This window comes from Hippopotamus amphibius, chromosome 7, assembly GCF_030028045.1.
Source record: "Hippopotamus amphibius kiboko isolate mHipAmp2 chromosome 7, mHipAmp2.hap2, whole genome shotgun sequence".
Lineage (NCBI taxonomy): Eukaryota > Metazoa > Chordata > Mammalia > Artiodactyla > Hippopotamidae > Hippopotamus > Hippopotamus amphibius.
The window spans coordinates 131263301-131282728 of NC_080192.1; positions in this window are offsets into that span (position 1 = coordinate 131263301).

Here is a 19428-nt window from a genome sequence, read left to right on the forward strand (position 1 = left end):
ACAAAAAATTGAGGCTTTGGGAGAATAATCAGTACACTTTAAGTCATACAGATAGGAAATGGCAGAGCAGGGATTTGAAGCCAATCTTTCTGACTTTATCAATCTGTATTATTTTCCATGACACTATTCTGAAGGTGATCAAGGATGGATGAAGGAATTCTTAGAGCCTCAGAATCTGGAAGGCAGTATAAACTTTCTCTGTACAGGTGGTTCTCAAACTTAGGTAATCAGATCCATGCTTGATGAGCTACTTAAAAATCACTTTGGGATGCTTATTAAAATATAAATTGCTGGGTCTTTCCACAATTGTTAAGGAAGTCTGGATTGCCCTAAAACTGTGTGTATTTAAAGCACTGCCTACATTATTCTAATTCTCAGCCAGGTTAATGAACCAGTGCTGTCAGCCAAATATTACCTAGTGCAGGACTTTTCTTGACATCTTCACTGGGAGATGACTGTCCAGCCTCTCGGAGCGGGAGCTTCGCCCGTATAGTAGCTTCCATGAGTGAGCAGCCCTTAATGCTTTTGGAAAATTCTTGCTCACATTTATCTGTCATCCGGTCTTCTGTCACCACTGTCTATGATCCTTGTAATATAAATGATAGACACTGCTTATCAAGTACTCACTGTGTGCCAGAGACTTGCTAAGTGCTATTTTGCTACTCGAGTGCCACAGCCGTTCTCTGAGGTTGGCACTATTATTATTCTTCCCACACTGCAGAGGAGATGATTTCATTTTGGTGATACAAACAGTATGTTTATTCTATCTATTCCATATCATCTCTCCAGATATTTGCAGATAACATCCTTCCCAATCCTTCTACATTTTCATAATTTAATATGATGAAAAACTCAACTGGGTACTGACTTTTCCCAAGGCAAGATGCTAACATTGCAAAGATGAAGATGGTCCCTCTCCTTAAGGCTCTACAATCTGGTAGGGAAGACCCACGTGAACGTAGACTCTAATGTAGTTTTGTGTGTGTCTTGCCTTTTTCAGTGGACTGAGAGTTCTCGGGGGCAGAGCCTATACATTCTCTTTTCTTCCCTACAGTCAGAGGGGTGGATTGTGATGGGGTATCAGTAAAGACACATCGTCATGGATTGATTGAGACTCTTTTTGGTCTCCATGTTCCCTAGGTGAGTCAAGTGATTGGGCAGAGAGAAAGGTAGGAGGCTTCCTTGGATTCCTGGAACATATATCTTTGAGATGCCTCATGAATTTCTTTGGAGTCCATGTATCTGTGACGTGGAGAATGTCTCCCTGGGAGACAATAGCAGGGATGGTTAATTTTTCAACTTGATTGGGCTAAGGGATTGCTCAGATAACTGGTGAAATGTTATTTCTGGGTATGTCTGTGAGGATGTTTGCAGAAGAGATTAGCATTTGAATCAGTTGAGTGAGTGAAAAAGATCTGCCCTCACCTGGGCATCATCTCATCTAATGGGAGCCCAAATGGAAAAAAAAAAAAAAAAAGTGGAGGAATGGCATATTTGCTTTCTTCTTGAGCTGGGACATCCATCTTCTCTTGCTTTCAGATATCAGAGCTCCTGGTTCTCTGGCCTTCGGACTCTGGGAGTTGAACTGATGGCTCCTTTTCCAATTCCCTTGCCCCCTTTTCCAGGCCATTGGACTTGAATTGAGTAATATCACTGGGTTTCTTTGTTCTCCAGTCTGCAGAGAGAACCTCATGGCATATCTCGGCCTCCACAATCACGTGAGCTGATTCCTATAAGTCTCCTCTTATATATCCATATGTATTCTATTGGGCCTATTTCTCTGGAGAACTCGAATACAATAGTTGCCGGCAGTGTCCTAATCCAGTAGATAAAAATGCAGGATTTTTAACCAAAAACATGCAGGCATGATGTTCACCTCATTGAATTTCTCCATGATCTTAGGTCTGTCCTTACTCCATGCCTTGACTTTTTCCATCTGCCAAATGGGAGTACCAATTCCTTGTTAGTTCTTAAGGGTATGTAGAAGGAAAGTATTAGTTATTATCAATGTACTTCAAACTTCTTGGTGACACTAGCTGCATAAATCTAGATCTTTCTTGTTTTAAACAAGTGATGCTAAACAAAACCAAGAAATATTAAATTATGAATTACAGAAGAGATAAATTATGGAGGTAGTTATTATTTAAATTGCAGAAATATTTCTCATTTTCAGCCCAGGGTTCCTTTACAAAGCAATCTGTCTTGTGCTTTTAAAAAAGTAATTCAATTTACAAAAATTTGATTTGCATGCAACTTTTTAGAAACATTTATCATGTAAAGTGAGACATCATCTGACTAAATTAGAGAATTTACCAATATGTTTTGGCTTAGGATGAATTTCACTTCCTCCAAGGTTGTGAATATTGGCAAACCGAATCCCACTTCTCCTCTTCTCAGACAGAGACCATCCAAGTCCAGTTTGGAAGCATCTGGTCTGAGAATTAGGAGTCATGGCGGAAATACTTGGATTCATGCTCTAGCTTTGTCAATAAATCACTCATATCACAGGGAGGAGAACCTCACGAGACCTCAGTTTTCTCATCTGGAAAATGAGATTGTTGGCATTGCTGGTCCCTTCTAGCTTTAGGGTTCACCCGTGGTGCTCATCGCCAGAAGAACTGATCTGAAATCACAGAGAACGAGAGCTGGCATACTGTCAAATGTGTAACAAATATTTAATCAGTGGATAAATTGTTTTGATTTTCATTTCTTTCCGAACTGATTCTGAAAATTCTGAAGTTTAAGATAAAAACAAAAATCAGTCCAGGAAACCCTTTTCCTTAACCTTCACTGATGTGACCTCTCCTTTGGGCTTTTTGCACCTTTAAGTCTGGTGAGAAAAAGATATTAGCTCTGTGTAAGTACTGGAACTCGCATTTCAAGTACGAAATGGCAAATGATGGTTGCAAGTGTATAGAGATGCAGAGATGGCCCCCTCCTCTCCTTTTGCACAGTTTCCCTTCACAGCCTGGCACCTTCCTTGGCATTGGCTGCCTGTGTCCTGCTAGTGGCCAGCGACCCATCCTCCCATCGACCTCAGATATCTGCGCCTCCCTTCCCGGCCCTGAATCATCAGAGGTGCTGAGGCTTCTGTAGCTTTGCGTTCCTGGCAGAGGTGTTGTTTCCTCCTAAAAGTGGAGGGAGAGAGTTGCTAAGGAACACATTAACATGCTGACAACACAACAATCTCCGAGAGTTTGGGCCTCCAACATTTGACTTTAATCAGGAAGTCATTTTTAGAAGGATTTGTTGGTGTAAGAAACAAGCTCCTGAACTAAATTAGGCTCTGGATTATTTTTTCCTCCTCTCCCCATCTCCCTCACATGGCAGATTGGTGAGCCCTTGCGGTTTTCTGTGTGGCGAATTTGTTTCTGTTGCGCATTTTAATTCGGCGCTGCGGAAGGTGTCTGTTTCTAAGGACTGCGTTTTTTGTAACAGCACCCTCGGAGGTGTGGGGCTTGCCTCTCCTTTCCTCAGACTGGTTGGCTTTCTTGGCAAGGCGGCCCAGGCTTCAGGACTCTTTAATCTGATTGTCTTTTTCTTTTCTTTTTTTCCTTCCCAGTAATGAATGCACCGCATGTCTCTGGGAAATTAAGGGAATCCATTATACTGTTGTCTTCCTATCTCTGCAGCAGGGATAATAGTATTTAACCCACCTTTGCAGGATACTGAGTGGCCTGTCAGGGTCTCTTCTTTAGAAGGACAACTTGAAAACATTTTAATAAATGCTCCTTAACTATATGCTTTAAAAATACATGGGGCCAAATGGCAAACGAGTCAGGAATAACTAGTTGAGCAAAGCAGACTGGCCATTCATCACTCCCTCTGCGGCTTCTGCTTCGCTCCTCTTCCTCTCTCCACATCCTTCCGTTTCTCCAGGGACACGCTCTCTCTATTTGGGGTTAGAGTGTTGGGGAGAACCTAGCGTTTTGGTAGCTATGGTCCCTGCTCCCCATGCAAACCCAGCTGTCTCTTCAGCTGGGAAGGCAGTCGCGTTTCATACCCTGTGGGGCCCTCAGTGGCCTGCGCTTCGGGACAGAGATGTGACTGTCCAGCTCAGTGATGTCACAGGAAGACCTGGTGTGACTAGATGTAGGCCCTCCGTTATATGCCCGTGTTTTCATTTCCAGTGCAGGTAGGGACCTCATCTAATCACACTTAGGATGTCATGTCATATACGTGCCAGGCTGATTTACTCATGATCGTGCTCGTGGAAATGTTGCTCTCACGAACCGCAGGCCTGAGGTTTGGACGTCACTGCTGCAGAGCCAGGAAAGAAGTGCTTTCTAACTTCATCTTCTTGTCCCATCCTCTATGATGATAAAAGTGGCCGCAGACATTTCATGGAGTGGAGAATTGCCCATCAGAGTGCAGTGTGAGCCCATTATAGGGATCAGAAGAAAAAGTCAAGGGCTGAGTCCTTGTATGTTTGCAGGGCTGGCTCCTTGAGGGGCACCTGGCAGTTAGTTATCCCAGAGGCTCTAGTTATTACCGCCTAAGTGCACTCGGAGTACCCAATAGTCAACTGTTAGAGTTTCATTCCTTTGGATTTGGGGGCTCTGTGGGAATTTTCAGAAACACCATGATGTCGGCTTGAGAAGATTATTCCTCCCGACTATTTCTGCTGATCCTGAGTGCCTCTCTCGATTGAAGAGTCCCCTGTTGATAAATGCCCTCAACCCTCCCGAGACAGAGACTTCCTGGATAAAAAGACCTTATCTATAAGAAGACCCCATTACCAAGTGAGCCCCCAGGTTAATGTGAATGTTGTCCTTTCTCCAGCTTGTAAGAGCCATGGTTTAGATGAGTTGGAAGAAGATGAGCTTCGATGAGTTCTCTATGAAAAAGGATGTGATGCAGGAATTGCTCTTGTTCTACCTCAAAATACACATGCAGGATCAACCAACAGGTCAAGCCTGACCCTCCCAGGAAACACAATCCTTGTTTTTTTACACTGAGCTCCCAGGATACATGTTCCAAAGAATCTATGAGCAACTGAGTCTTGTAACTTAGCTACCAAGCTGGTCCATGAGGGCCTCCCTCATCTGCATATTGAGATTAGGAGACAACATCTTGAATTTCCCATCCTGGAGGAGCCCTCAGTGGATTCCGTGTGTGTGTGTGTGTGTGTGTGTGTGTGTGTGTGTGTGTGTGTGTGTGTGTATTTAAGCAACAGAAACCTTCCCCATCTGCTCCTGCCAAATAATATTTTATGTGGAATCCCAAAATATTAAACAGATACAAGTGGGCATGGGCGTGGGGAGTGGAATCCTCCTTGATGTCCATCCCCCACGTACACCCCTCCCTTCAGTGGCTCCCAGGCACTTCTGTGGAATCTCAGGGCTAAACCACCCACCATGCTTAACCCCTGCATTTAACAGAGGAGGTCACTGAAGCTCTAGAGATAGTTTAGCCTCATACTGCACCAGGCACATAGGAAATGTCCACTAAATAAATAAAACATTAAAATTCTAACTAAGAGATGGAAGAGTTAAACTAAAATAGCCACAGAGGCGTTGTGGCCATAAGCTTCTGCCTTCCGTGGAAAGGAAGAGGACTTTTGCTGTTCCCTCCATTTTTTCCTGCTTTTAGGAGCTGCTTGTTTCCTTCTGGGCCCTCATTGCCATTTGTGCAGCGTAACCAGGGCTGGGATGAGCCCACAGGAAGGAGTTCTCCTTCTGTGCTATTGCAGGAAGGGACGTGACATTGATCTATCTGCAATTCTAAGCTCAATGTGTTTCCCTTAAATTTTTAGAAAAATTCAAAGGTACTTTGCAAGTGCAATAGAGCTTTCAATTAGGCATTTAAGTTCCCCATTTCTATTTCCCTAATGACTTGACTTCCTCTCTTGCTTTATGAAATGAAAATAGCTTTATTTGGGCATGAGGATGCAGCTGATTGCATGCTTAATATGCTTTTGCAACCATCTCCTGCCTGTGTCTAGCACGTGCAATGGGCAGAATAATACCTTTCCATGATTATTTCTCCTAAGTATCATTGGCCATTTGCCCCAGTCCCATACCTATGGCAACTAACCGAGGGTGATGCAGTCTAGGTAGAAGTGTCCAAAAGGCTGGTGTTTAAGCCACCAGAAGGAAAGGTGTCCTTGAAAGGAGGACACTGGCCCCAGGCCCCTCTTTGTGGGGAAGGGTATAGTTGTGGACTTATCAAGTGCTGAGAGGTAGAAAGCAGAGATGGCGCTGGTGCAAATCCTGTAAAAGGGTTGGAACAGAGATGTGGAGGACTAAGAAAAAGCACTGGAAGGACACCAGCTAAGTATCCTTAAGAAAGAAGTAACAGAGCTGAAGAATCAAGTTCTATGAAGGTATGGGGTTAGGGGTTAAATAATTCTCTCTCTGCTGGGGAAACAGCACTGAAAATAAAAGATAAACCCACTTCCAAATTTATCTGGTTGAATACTGGGCAGAGTCAGACTCCCAGGTTCTAAAAAGCCAAAGGTCATCTTGTCTTTGGTTTTCTGGGTTTCAGAAAACATTGAATCAGCTATGGCCCTGAGAGTTGTTCACGGATCTGGGCAGCACTTTGGAAAACCACTTCAGAAGACGTCGGTGTTTTCTGCTCTGCCCAAATCTTGCCCTTCCGTCTAGCTCTGCGCAAGCGCAGAGGCTTTCAAAGGCCATCCTGGTCGGTGCTGTGTACCTGTTAATGCTCTCAGCCTGTACTGTGGCTCCCCCCAGCCGTCTCCCGTGCATGAACAAGGTCACGTGCTTTTCTCCCCTGGCCCCCATGGTGAACAGGTGGGCACAGGCTGTTGTTCCTAGAAGGCTTGTCAATTTACAGGCAGTGTGGTCTTGAGAGAGCTGGAGCTAGCGCGGCCCTTTTTGGTCATCTTGGCTGGCAGCAGAAGGTTGAGAACGCCCTGTTGGTACTGCCTGGGGGCCTGCAAGCTTTTCACATGGCTTTTTAAATGCAGAGCCCTCCATGGAGAAGACCACAGCAAAGCTTTGCTGTCTGGGGTGCTTTGCTGAATGGAGAGTAATCTGTCTCTGGTCTGTGGCTGCTCTTGGCTTTCTTGTCTAAGGTGCCCTTGACTAGACCTGAGATTACAGAGGAGCCTGGCCATGGCCGTGAGGCAGCCGTGGCTAAAAAACAGACAACAGAAAGGAGATCTCACGTGGGGCTTCTCCTTCTTATTTCTGGAAACACTCTGGGCCTTTCTTAAAGCACATCCTCTGCTCAGCCATTCTGGCTGTCCCGCTGATGGGAAGGCCTGCTTTCCAAGTCTGAAGGAGACCCTGAGGTCATTGTGTCCATTCCCCTGCCTTCAGGCAGGATTAGAGATAAGCTGCCCTGGCAGAGGATAATCTCTTCTACTTGTAAAAGCTTCCAGAGCAGACCTGAGTCTCTCCCCAGACCATTCATTGCAACTTTTAACAACCTTCACCATCAGGAAATTCTCCCCCTTAGCTATCCTAAATCCCTTATGCTGGGGATTAAGTTCCTTTCCTTATTCTATCCTCAGTAGCCACTGCCAAGACCTAGCCTGCACTGCCTAAGAACTCTTCTGATACCTGAAGATTGTATTAAATCCTGCCTGCCTGTCTTCCCCGGATGAATAATCCCAGCTTCTTTTTCTCCCAGGCCCTGCTGCCCGGTCTCCTTATCACCTTTGAGGCTGCCCTCTGATCCCTCGCTAAGTGCCAGTCTCCCTGGAGGGAAGCCCAGAACCAGCACTCGGAGTCTCGTAAGTTCTGACCCATCTTACTTCTAATGAGAGTCTTTCTTGAACCCGAGGCACCAATGTTACCTTCCTGTTCACGAACGCAAGTGGGGCTTACCTGCTGGCGACAGTCTCACACATAGACTTATGGTCACCTTTCAGCCTACTAGCCTACCAGATCATTTTTCTTTACTCCCTTGAATGTTAAGGGCAAAATATATCGCATCCACCACCAGCATCACTGTATCATTTTCCCTGCACCAACACTGACCACTACTGGAAGCGAGGAGCAGGGAGAATGGAGACAATTCTCAGTGCCTGTGGCTCTGGTGCGTTTGGACAAAAGCAAGTAGCCCGTATTTGCAGAGACAGCCGTTGGTTGGATGCGGGTCCTCACATCGCTCTGATGAGGACCTGCTCTCTTGGCCTGATTGCTTTCCTTCCTCTCCTTTTCTAGACCCACTCTGACCTTCTGGCCTCTGTCGCCTTTTCACAGGTGCCAGGGCCTCATGCTGTGCTCCTGTTGCCTGGCCCACCCCCTGCCACCGTCCCACCTGGCATGCTTCATCCCACGACTACCCCACCCCAGGCCAAGTCCCATTTCCTGCTTGCAGCAGGTCTCAATTCCAAACAACCAAGCAGGTCCCAGGGGTCTGCGTGGCCAAAATGCACTCCCTATTCGCTGGGCGGAGGCAAAGGTGGGTGAGACGGCCACCTTTCTCAGGGAGGGTGAAGGTGAAACAGGGACCTGAGACACAGGCGTGGTGAATTGCAAACAGCATGTAGGACGTGGCCTGCTGCTCCACAGTAGGAGACAGGGATCAAAAGGCAGCCCTCGGAAAAGGGCCGAATGAGGTAGGTGGGCGTTCGGTGCCAGAACTGCAGACTAGGGCAGAGGAGGCTTCCTGGGGGAGGTGGGGTTGGAGGTGAGCTGGGTCTTGGGAAGTGGGTGTTGGCCAGGCTGAGAGTAGAGGGAGGGAGAAAGCATTTGATTGGCTCCTGGCTTCTGGTTTGTTCCCCGCCACCCCAATTCTTTGCATCTCTCGTTTCCGGGAGAGAGAGCACTCTTCCTTTCATTCCATTAATAAATGAAAAACAAATGAATAAAAATCTGCTATGTGCTGCAACTAGTCTGGGGCAGAGGCTTCCAGTGTTGTGTGGTGGCACGTTGCTGACCCATGGCTTGGTTCAGGTGGGTGGGATTCCCTGGGCTGGATGAACAAGACCGGGGCTGGTCAGGGCTCCTGGGCCCTGGGTACCTCTAATTTTGGAGCAATGCTGTTGCTTTCCCACATTGTGCTGTGCAGTATTTTCATTGTCTGCATGTTCTCTGTGTGGTTGGAAGATCCGTCCGAGGCCTTGGGGTGCAGAGATAACAAGGCAGGTAATGTCCTACTCGAGCGGGGCATGGTAGGCAGAATTCAAAGTTGGCCCCCAAATTCCCACCCCTGGCGTAACTGCCTTGTGCAGTCCCCTTCCCTGGGGCGTGGACGTGGACTGTGGATGTGATGGGACAGTCGTTCCCTGGATTAAGTTATGTCATATGGAAGAGTTGACTTTCAAAGTGATGATCCTGGGTTGACCTGACATAGTCAGGTGATCCCTTCGTGGGGACTGGGCTTTTTCAAGTGGGGGAGATTCAAAGTTGTACGGCAAAAACTGGCACAACAGTGTAAAGCAATTATATTCCAATAAAGGGCTTAAAAAAAGATCCAATATATAGGTGTTCCAAATCTTAAAAAAAAAAGCAAAGCAGTGTGAGGATCTCAGCGTGAGGAAGACTCTCTGTTTCTGGCTTTAAAGTTGAAAGGGCTTCATGAGCAGCCCTTAGGAGCTCAGGGCTGCACCTGGCTTATGGCCAGCAAGGCAGTGGGAACCGTAGGCTTATAACTAAAGGAACTGAACCTTGACACAACCACATGAGCCTGGAAAAGGACTCCAAGCTCCAGACGAGAAGACAGCCCAGCCAACACCTCTATTTTAGCCTTGGGAGACCCTGGGCAGGGAACTCAGCCTGTCTGTGTGCAAACTCCAGACCCACAGGGCTGTGAGCTAATGAATGGGGATGGTTTTAAGCTTCTAAGGTTGAGGCAATTTGTTTTGCAGCAATAGAAGACTAATCCGTGGGGGAATACAGAAAAACAGGACCACGAAAGATTCAAATACTGGTAAAAGTGGTGCCGAAAAATAACCCCCAGGCATGTAAGGGAGAGGGGGCCCTGTTGTTACTTCAGAATGAGAAGTCAAGGGAACATCACGTGTTTAAGCTGAATGTCAAGAGGACCCGGTTTGGTGAAGGTCAGGGGCCAGAGCTGTCCAGGAGGAGGGAACACTGAGGGCAAAGGCCCTGGTGCTGCCATAAGGTGGTGTTTTCAGGTGTAAAAAGCAGGTCAGTGTGGCTGGATCCAGTCTACAGGGACAGATACCAAATCATGCAGTGCTTTCCGCGACTGAACATGGAACTTGGGTTTTATTTTCAATGTGAGGGAAGCCAAGCAGGATTTTAAGCAGGGAATGACACATCTGTGCAACCTGATTTTGTGTTTATAAAAGCCCACTCCAGATCCTGGCTGGAGCTTGGATTGCAGTGGAAGCAGGGGGTGGGTGTGTTGGTTCAGGGAGGCTGGTGAGAAGGACATTGCATTGTCCTGGTGAGCGCGCTAGGGCCTGGGGCCAGGATTGCAGAGGAGAGCTGAGAAATGTCGATGGGGATGGTTTTTGTCTTTCCTTTTTCCTTCCTTCTCATTTCCTCTTCATTTCTTTTTTTTAACCCATTCCTAATCTTCTTCCTTCTCTCCTGATAAATTTGCATACCCACCTCCAGCTATAGCCTCATGGGACCAGAGTGGAAGGCCCATTCTTCCTCCTGCTGGGGGCTGAGCACATGGAATGGGTGTCTGGAGTCTGGGTAAACATGAGGCAGAGGGGTGGCGGCATTCCCCAGGGCCCAGATCCTCAGGCTGGAACAGTCCCCATTCCAAGGCTGGCGGCTGTGTTGGACACGTGCCGGGCGAGGCTCGTCCCCAGGGAGAGTCCGGGGACCAGGCATGGAGAGTCCTGGTCCCACGCTGCTGGGAGTTCGCCCTTTGTACCTCTGTCCATTCCTTCCTAGAGGGACCTGAGTGGAGAAATCACGCTTTCTGTATCTGTGCTGCTGACATCCACCCCATTCCACCTGTACTTGGTAAATGCTTGGTGATAGATGATGGGAGATTTGTTCTCAAGCTAGTGTTGATGGAACTGACTCGGGACAGAAACTACTATGTGCCAATGTGGTCATTCATTCATCCCTTCATTTATTTCATAAATATTTATTAAATGAGTACTATATGTCCCACCTGGGACTAGGGGCTGTGGATACCATATCAAACAGACGGAGTACCTTTGCTTTGAGGAACGTATTCTTAAAGGGGGGATAGATATTTTTTTAAAGTAGAAAAACAGTGAATCAAAAAACAAACAAAAACAAAACCAAAAACAATAACAAATGGAAGTAAATGCTATGAAGGAAATAAACAAGAAAACTAAATGCTTGGGCCTGGAGACTCCCAGAAGGACTAACTCCAAGTTCTGAGGGTATAATTTAATGAACGAACAAATGCGTGAATCAATAATTTCCCTGCCCCCGAATTTGCTGTGTTCTGTTCAGTTTCTCTTCTCTGAGTCTCTTTCTCCTGGGAGGAGGTCTGTGAAGGGGGCAGATACTCAGGAAAGGCTTTAAAGAGAGGGTGGCAAGCTCCATTTTGCCTGTTAGAGTGATGGCTGTGGTGGGTGGGAGTGAGTGGGTCCCATGTAGGACAGAGGCTCTTACGGTGCTAGCAGGTGTGATGGGAGGGGCCTCAATTAGGAAATAGAAAGAAAGAGGTAGATTAAGGGACACTTAGGGGACATAAAGATAGGACATAGAGGTTTACTGGTTAAGGGAGAAGGAGGTTAAATCTCAAGGGTCAAGGACCATATCTGGGTCTCTGGTTTGTACGACTGGCTGGCTAGAAATGCTGATTTATTGAAATAAGATATAATGATAAGGAGAAAGGGGAGCGAGCGGTGAGAAGTTTACTTTTAGACCTGCTGTGTTCAAGGCTCTTGTCCACTAGGAACTTGTTACACCTGTGGCTGACCAGGTGGGAGAGCTGGGCTGGAGACACGCGTGTGGAGTTATCCGTTATCACGCAGACGCTGAGTGCCGGGAAGGGAAGGAGCCCAAGGAAGAGCCGGGCTTCCAGTGGGAGAGGAGCTGGCAAAGGAGGAAGCTGAATATTCAAGAGAGGGTTTAATTCAGGGAACCGTGACTTGGCTCAGGAGGCAGGGAGGGGGTGGGTCTGGAGCACAGGTGATGCTGTGGTGGGGGGGCCTGGCTGCCACTGAGGGGCCCCCGCTAGGTGTGTAGATGTGCGGGGGGGAGGGCGGGGCGCCCATCTGATGCTTCCATTTTCACTGCAGGTAGGAGGGGAGGTAATCTGTTGCTTATGACTCTTCCCATTTTTTTTTTAAGAAGTGAAACTCCAGCGCAGTCAATGCTCACCGGAAGGGGTCTGCGGGGCAGAGGGCTTGAAAGTTTGGGAGAGAAGGGGAAGCAGGGGAAAGGGGGTGTGTGAGGAGCAGGACGGCTCTTCCAACTTTCAGGAGGAAAGGGTGGGCAGAGAAGCAGGTGTGTGTGTGTGCGGTGAGTGCTGTCTGCCTGTCGTGTATCTGTGTGTGTGTTGTGTGTCTGTTGTGGGTATATTGTGTGTGTTGTGTGTGATGCGTGTGTTGTCTGTGATGCGTGTGTTGTGTGTGATGTGTGTGTTGTGTGCTGTGTGGGTTGTGTGTGCTGTGTGTGTTGTGTGCATTGTGTGTGTTGTGTGTGTGTGTATAAGGCAGAAGTTCAACACGTCACACTTTGCTGCCCCTGCATTTCCGGTGAAGCTGGAGGCAAGCTCGTGTGAGAACCGTGAAGAAGGTGGCAAACAGATGGGTGAGTGGGGAGTGCGTGGAGGGGCCCCATGAGGAGGGAAGCAGCGAGCTGGCCAGGAGCCTCTCCTGCGGCCTCGGGGGGGTCTGCACACAGGCCACAGCGCCACGGGGATACTTCCAGGCCATACCAAGTGGCCAGGTTGGGCCTTTATTTGAAGTCCTGCCAAATCTAAAACTGAGCAGGCTGGGAAGGTCAGAGCTTCCGACTCCGGAAGGAGTAGCACCTGCTTCCCTCTCGGCTCCCAGAGGGGAGCGTGGCCGTGGCCGTGGCAGAGGGCAGCCTGAGTCGCTGCTTTCCTGGGTGAAAGGTGGGGAGGAGCCTGCCCGGGAGTTTTTAAGACAAGCACATGCACACCTGTCTGTCTCCATGTCTGTAGTGCCTGTCTCACCACCTGCCCCCGCCTCCTCCCCAAATCTGTTCCATACATAATTAATGACTGGGACAGCGGGTTCTGTTCCTATAAGTGAAGACACCTTTTGGCAGCTTTGAAACGTCACAAATGGAGCTGCTCACCTTGTGTCTAAAACTGTGGCTCCAGACAGTTTCCTTCTGAGCGCCTTTGCATTGTGGTGGGTGATGGGCGCCATTAACCTCATGACTGGAGAGCCAGAGCCGGCAGCAGAAGTGGGAGTCTGGCAACACGGACGGAGTTCTGGGACCAGCGATGGGGTGTCGGGCGGGAGGAATTGAAAAGAGCGGTAGGGACCAGATTCAACACAAAATTCTCGATTGCATGTTATAGAAATATAACGTCCTAGGTAACATTCCTAGAAGCAGAGCTGGAGATGGGGGTTCTTGAGAAAGTGATTTATGGAGGGGTGCTCTCAGGGTCAGGGACTGAATGCAGCAGGCTGGGGCAGGGGAAGAAGGTCAAGGAAGGATGTGGCCTCAGGTGCACATGCAGTGACCTCTGCAGTGTTCACTGTACCCCAGTGCTGGACTCTTCTTGCCTGGCCTTTCCTCGGGAGGTGGGGAGGCACTGTCTGTCGTTTCCCGTGTCCCCACTTAGAGCAAGGTAAGTCTGAGAAGGCACCAGCAGTTCCATTACTATTGGTTGGCCAAAAAGTTCGTTTGGGTTTTTCCGTTACATCTTATGGGGAAAACCCCGAACGAACTTTTTGGCCAGCCCAATATGTCCATTTACTGTGTTTCATACACTGAAGTCATTCACTCATTCAACAAATACATACTGTGACTGGATCTTCCTTTTACCCTCATATTGCTGGCTGTTTTAGGATACACTTTTTAAAAAATGCTGCACTAGTCACTGACAGCCAAAGAATTTTATGCTCTCAGAAGTGCCAAGAAACCTCCCTTTTGTCTTTGAGTATCTGTTGGCCGCAGCTCATCCGTATATTCTTGGCATTTGCATGCCATCTAAATGAGTTTACGTGTCTCGGTGGGGTGGAAAAGGAAGAGACCAGGAGAACGTTGCTACCTGAGGAAGAGGGAGAAGGAAGGACAGGGTGAAGAGGGGAGAAGCCAGGACCCTGTGTTGGCTTCTGAGTCCTTCCAGCTGTTGCTCATGGACCATCCTGGGGATGGGAAAAGATAAAGAAGAGACAGGCTTTGGGGGATGGATCCCATCTGTCTAACATGGATGATGGAGAATTCAGGTGCTGGTCCAAGGCCACGCTGGGAGCTTGTTGCTATGGAAGCACCTACTTAACACAGGGTGACTGAGGCTCTATGAACCCATCACTGCATTTTTTATGATGTCATAGAGAAACCATCCATTTGTCACTCACTTCCCCATATGGTCCCAGAATACTGGTCTGTAAAATTGAAGCTTCTGATCACTTGATCTCAAAGGTCCTTTCCAGAGTGGGAGTGCCTCTATCTCAGTGATTCCTGGCTCAAATAGTTAAGAATAATTAATCCAGGCTGTGGGGACGTGTCTACTGGCACATCTACTTGGATGGAAGGACAATGGCATGCTGCTCGGGTTTTGGAGGCTTTGAAATGAGGTTGAGGGGACCCACCATTGTGTTGGAATCAAGATTTACTAAACTTGAAAGGCTGGATAAATGGACCAAAACCCCAAAGATAAAATACTGCATTTTTAAAGTTAAAAACTAGCAATTGTACAAATACAGATGAGATAAACCTGGTCAATGAGCAGTTCAAGTGAAAATACTCCAGAGTTTTAGTTCAGGATATATTTATGAGTTCAATAAATATTAATTGGGTACAAGGCACTGATCCAGGAGCTGGGGACATGGCAGTGAATAAGATGACATCATCCTCATACAGCTTATATTCTAGTATTAAAATGTAATACACAATACACAATAGGCAATACAAATAAGTAGGTTATATGATACAGGCTGGCACAGGGTGGTGAGAGGAAAGGAGGAGGCTGAGCAATGGGAAATGGAATGATGGGGTGCAGTTTTAAATGGGGGGGCAGGGAAGACTTCTACGAGGAGGTACCGCTTGGCACATTAGCTGTCTGACATGGTTGCTAAAAAGCTACTGAAATCCTGGGCTCCATGACTAATCATTCCCACTAATTAGAGTGACCTGCTTGGCTACCTCCACCTACTCAAGATCACGTGACTTCCTCCAGCCGCAGGGTCAGCCCTGCAGGCTAGTCTGGGGCTTTCAGGAAATTACCAAGCCAGCCTGTCTGACCTTGGCCTCGTTTCGCTTAACCTGCATCTCCTGGGCTCTCCTCAGCCATCACCCATGGCAGGACATCCTACCACTGATCACTTCCCATACGGCCACCCAGGATCTGTGATAAAGCGACAGATGCTTGGGACTGGTTGGACTTCCCTGGCCCCCTCCGGCCCTAATGTGGGGCCACCCACAGTGCCCAGATGACCCGGCAACCCTGATTTATTCAACCCGAGCTCTCCCACTCCCTTCCTTCCTTCAAAGGGCTCCGTTGGCACTGGCTCCAGAATAAGATTCAAAGGGAACATCTTCTGTTTTATTGATGTGCATCTACCTAAGTTTGCACCATGTGTGGCACAAATGCTCATTTTTCTAGGTGGAGGAAAAAGTTTTCTCCCAAACTTCTTGCTATTTTGTTAATAATGTAGCAAGTGAGACGGCTTTGTCAGTCCCAGGGAGGCAGCCCGGCCCTTGGAGCAGCGGCGTTCTCCCTCCCACTGACTCAGTCTGTCTCTCAGGTGGGTTGCTGCAGCACTCAGAGCAGTGGGCAGAGGGAATTATGCATGAACACAGAGACGAGAGGCTGACCTTCTGTGTTTAAAGGTTAAAATGATTTCTTGGGAAATGGAACAAACTCACTAATCAGAAGCAGTTCAGAATTTTTTCTGCAAAAATTAGACTCTGTGACTCTCTTCACAAGCTCTGTTTGCGAGGAGATACACACACACACACACTTAACAGCTAAGTCAGGTTCAACCTAAATTCCCTGAACACCTACTATGTTCCCAGTCCTGGGAGGAGTTAGGCTAATGGGGACACAGGAAATAAATGAAAACCCTTAGTCACCTATAACTTGAAAAACAGGAACATACAATGAGCCATCTTTCAGCTTCATGCTACTTAAAAGGAATAAGATAGTTATTCCAGGGATTTTGTAAAAAGCAAACAAGATCAGGGCCCATTATGGAGTCTAGCCCACTTCCACAGCCATGGTGCTGGTGGTGAAGTAGCCCTCAGGATGAAGGTCATGGGCACCGTGAGATCTTAGCCAGTGGGCTGAACTGAAAACAGAAGAATGGCTTGGAACACAAAACGCAAACATGGACTGAGTGCATTCTCTGTGTCCAGCATTATGGTGGGTACTCAAAGATAATACAAGTAAGATGCAGCTTCTGCCTTCTACAATGTAAGCCCAGTAAAGGTAGAGATCTTTTCTGTCTTGTTGTCTGCTATATTCCCAGAACTAGAGCAGAGTCTGGCATTTAGTAGAGGAGACATCTTTGCCTCTTCGCTGGACGCAGCCATGATGGCTTTCACTACTGACACCACAGTGCTGGGCACTGGGCACTGCCACTAGAGCCTAGACATTGCCACTAGAGTTGGAATTCTGTGCTGTGCATCTTTCTTCATGCTGTTGGCCTCAGATTCAGAATCTTCATGCTGTTGGCCTCAGATTCATGCGACTGGGGAGGCTGAGGTCACCTCAGGCAGCCTGGGCCTTAGCTGCAAGGGAAGCCGGGGATGTGAACATTTGGTTTGTATTCTCTTCCGCCAAAAACTCATGAGGTGAGGGATTTGTGACATGTGGGAGGGCATTCCCAAGGGGCTAGGTGGTCAAGAGGAAAGATAAATGATTGTTACATAGGATAGGTGGTCCTAGTTTGCCAGAGATAAAGTTGCAGATGTGGTGAAAGCAGATTATGTAGAACTTTGTATACCTTGTTTTAAAGTTTGGACTCTTACCCATAAACAATTGGGAGCCACTAGTGGGTTTTAGGCAGGGGAGTGACATGGTCAGATTTTAGAATGATGATCCTGAAGGCAGAGTGGGGAGGAGGGTGGGAAAGACTGGGGCTGGAAGTAGGAAGATTAGTTCCGGGAGGAGGGGTGAAGGGGAGAGGGGAGGAGGAGGAGGGGGAGGAAGAGGAAGAAGGGAAGGAAGCGAGAGAGAGAGAGAGAGAGAGAGAAAGAAAGAAAGAAAATGAACCTGGGAGGGCACGTTCTTGGAGGTGAGGAAATCTTGAGCAGAGAGGAGGCTGCAGTCCTGAATGGGGGGAAGGTTTGCCTTTCCCTAGAGGCCAGAGGGAAGAAGGCGCAGCTGGAGGTGTCTGTGGGTGCAGGTGATTTGGTTTAGGATGTTGGGGGAATTCTTGCCTGGGGGACACATTTGCCAAGTTCCTTGAGCCCGAGGGCAGCCTTTCTACATCCTCTGCGTGGATGTCTCTCTCGTTTCCTCTTCAGGTAGCTCAGGGTTCAGCAAACTTTTTCTTAAAGGGCCAGATAGTAAATATTTTCAGCTCTGTGGGCCATGAGGTCTCTGCCTAGACGCCAGGGTTGTGGAGCAAAAGCAGCCGTAGACAATGCATACGTGGCAGGGGGAGGCTGTGTGCCAATAAACGCTCGTCACCAAAGCTGCCAAGCCGTAGTGTGCCAGCCCCCATCTACCTGATTCCTACTCACCTTGACCCTCTGTAAATGCTCTCATTGCCCTTTGTCCTTTTCCTTCAGAGTGCTCATCTCAGCTCTAATTAATTATTTGTCCAATTACATGCTCAGCACTGATTCCAGTGTTTGAATTACAGCAGGGGCCATGCCCGTCTTGTCCTCGTGGCTCCCAGAGCTGGCAAGTATGAGACCCAGAATGCTCACAGTGTGCCAGGCATTGTTCTTTTTTTAAAAAAAAATTAATTAATTAATTAATGTATTGGCTGCATTGGGTCTTCGTTGCTGCACGTGGGCTTTCTCTAGTTGCGGTGAACGGAGGCTACTCTTCATTGTGGTGCGTGGGCTTCTCATTGCGGTGGCTTCTCTTGTTGCGAAGCATGGGCTCTAGGCACACAGGCTTCAGTAGCTGCAGCACACGGGCTCAATAGTTGTGGCGCATGGGCTCTAGAGCGCAGGCTCAATAGTTGTGGTGCACGGGCTTAGTTGCTGCACGGCATGTGGTATCTTCCTGGAGCAGGGATCGAACCCAGGTCCCCTGTATTGGCAGGTGGATTCTTAACCACTGCACCACCTAGGAAGTTCAGGCATTATTCTAACTGCTTCATATTCATCGATTCATTCAAACTGCCCAGGGATAGCCCAGTAGGTAGACACAGCTCTTCTCCCCCTTTTTCAGATAGGGAAGCTGAGACTCAGAGAAGCTAACATGCTTCAAATCATACAAATGGAAAGTAGAGGGATCAGGATTTAGACTTAGTCTGGCTCTGTAACTACAATAAGTTGCTGGTGAAAAGTGAACCAAGTGAATGAGAAGTTTAGTTCCTCATATGGTAGAAAAGGGGCAGGGTGAGGTAGGGCTTCCCAAGGAGGATGCTGGAAACCCGGCATTGTTACTGTGGGGAAGGCAAGTGAGGGCTGACCGTGGGCAGGAAGTGGCTTTGCCCTATAGTCCAGGTGAGGATGGAGGACTTGTATGGGCCCTCCTCTGGATGGATGCAGCAGTGTGTGGCAAGAAGGAGCAGCTGAGGTCTGGGTTGATGCAGGTTGTGGGTTTACCAACAGGTTATCTGGGATCAGAGCAACAGCAATTGGAGTGTGGATCAGGTCACCCTTTGGTTCTGGTTTTGGCGCTTACTGACCTCATAACATGGACGTGTTGACTAATTTATTTGGGCCTTAATTTTATGCTCAAAATTAATATGATAAGATTCATGCTTCTGTTTTGGTGACAATAAAAGCAAATGCATCTACAGATGTAGGCCTGTAGTAGGAGCTCAGCAAATTGGCCCTGTTCTCCCTTCTGAGAACTTTTAGTCCTTGAGGCTCTGTGAGGGCATATCTGGTCCAGGATGCTCAAGCCGTGCCGTGGGAAGCGGCACCTCCTCCTGCCTCCCTGTGTGCCTGTGCCCCTTTCCTTATGGCCCCGCAAGTGTTCTCAGCTCCAGCCAGGTAGCACCTAGTACAGACGCCTTCCTGACTACCGTGTGCTTTGGATCCATTTTGATGGGGTGTGCATGTGGGTGTTTGTCAGAAGTGCACAGCGTGTGCCTCTGCTTTGAGTGGGAAGAGTGGGCGCACTGCCCTGTGTGATGTGCACAAATGGGCATCTGAATGTGTGTGCACAGCGTTCAAATTCCAACCTTCAGCTCCTTGTGGTGGAGACGAGTTTCTTTCATGATGTGATGAATAACTAAAAATAAAAAGGCAACTCGAACCGTGTTGATAA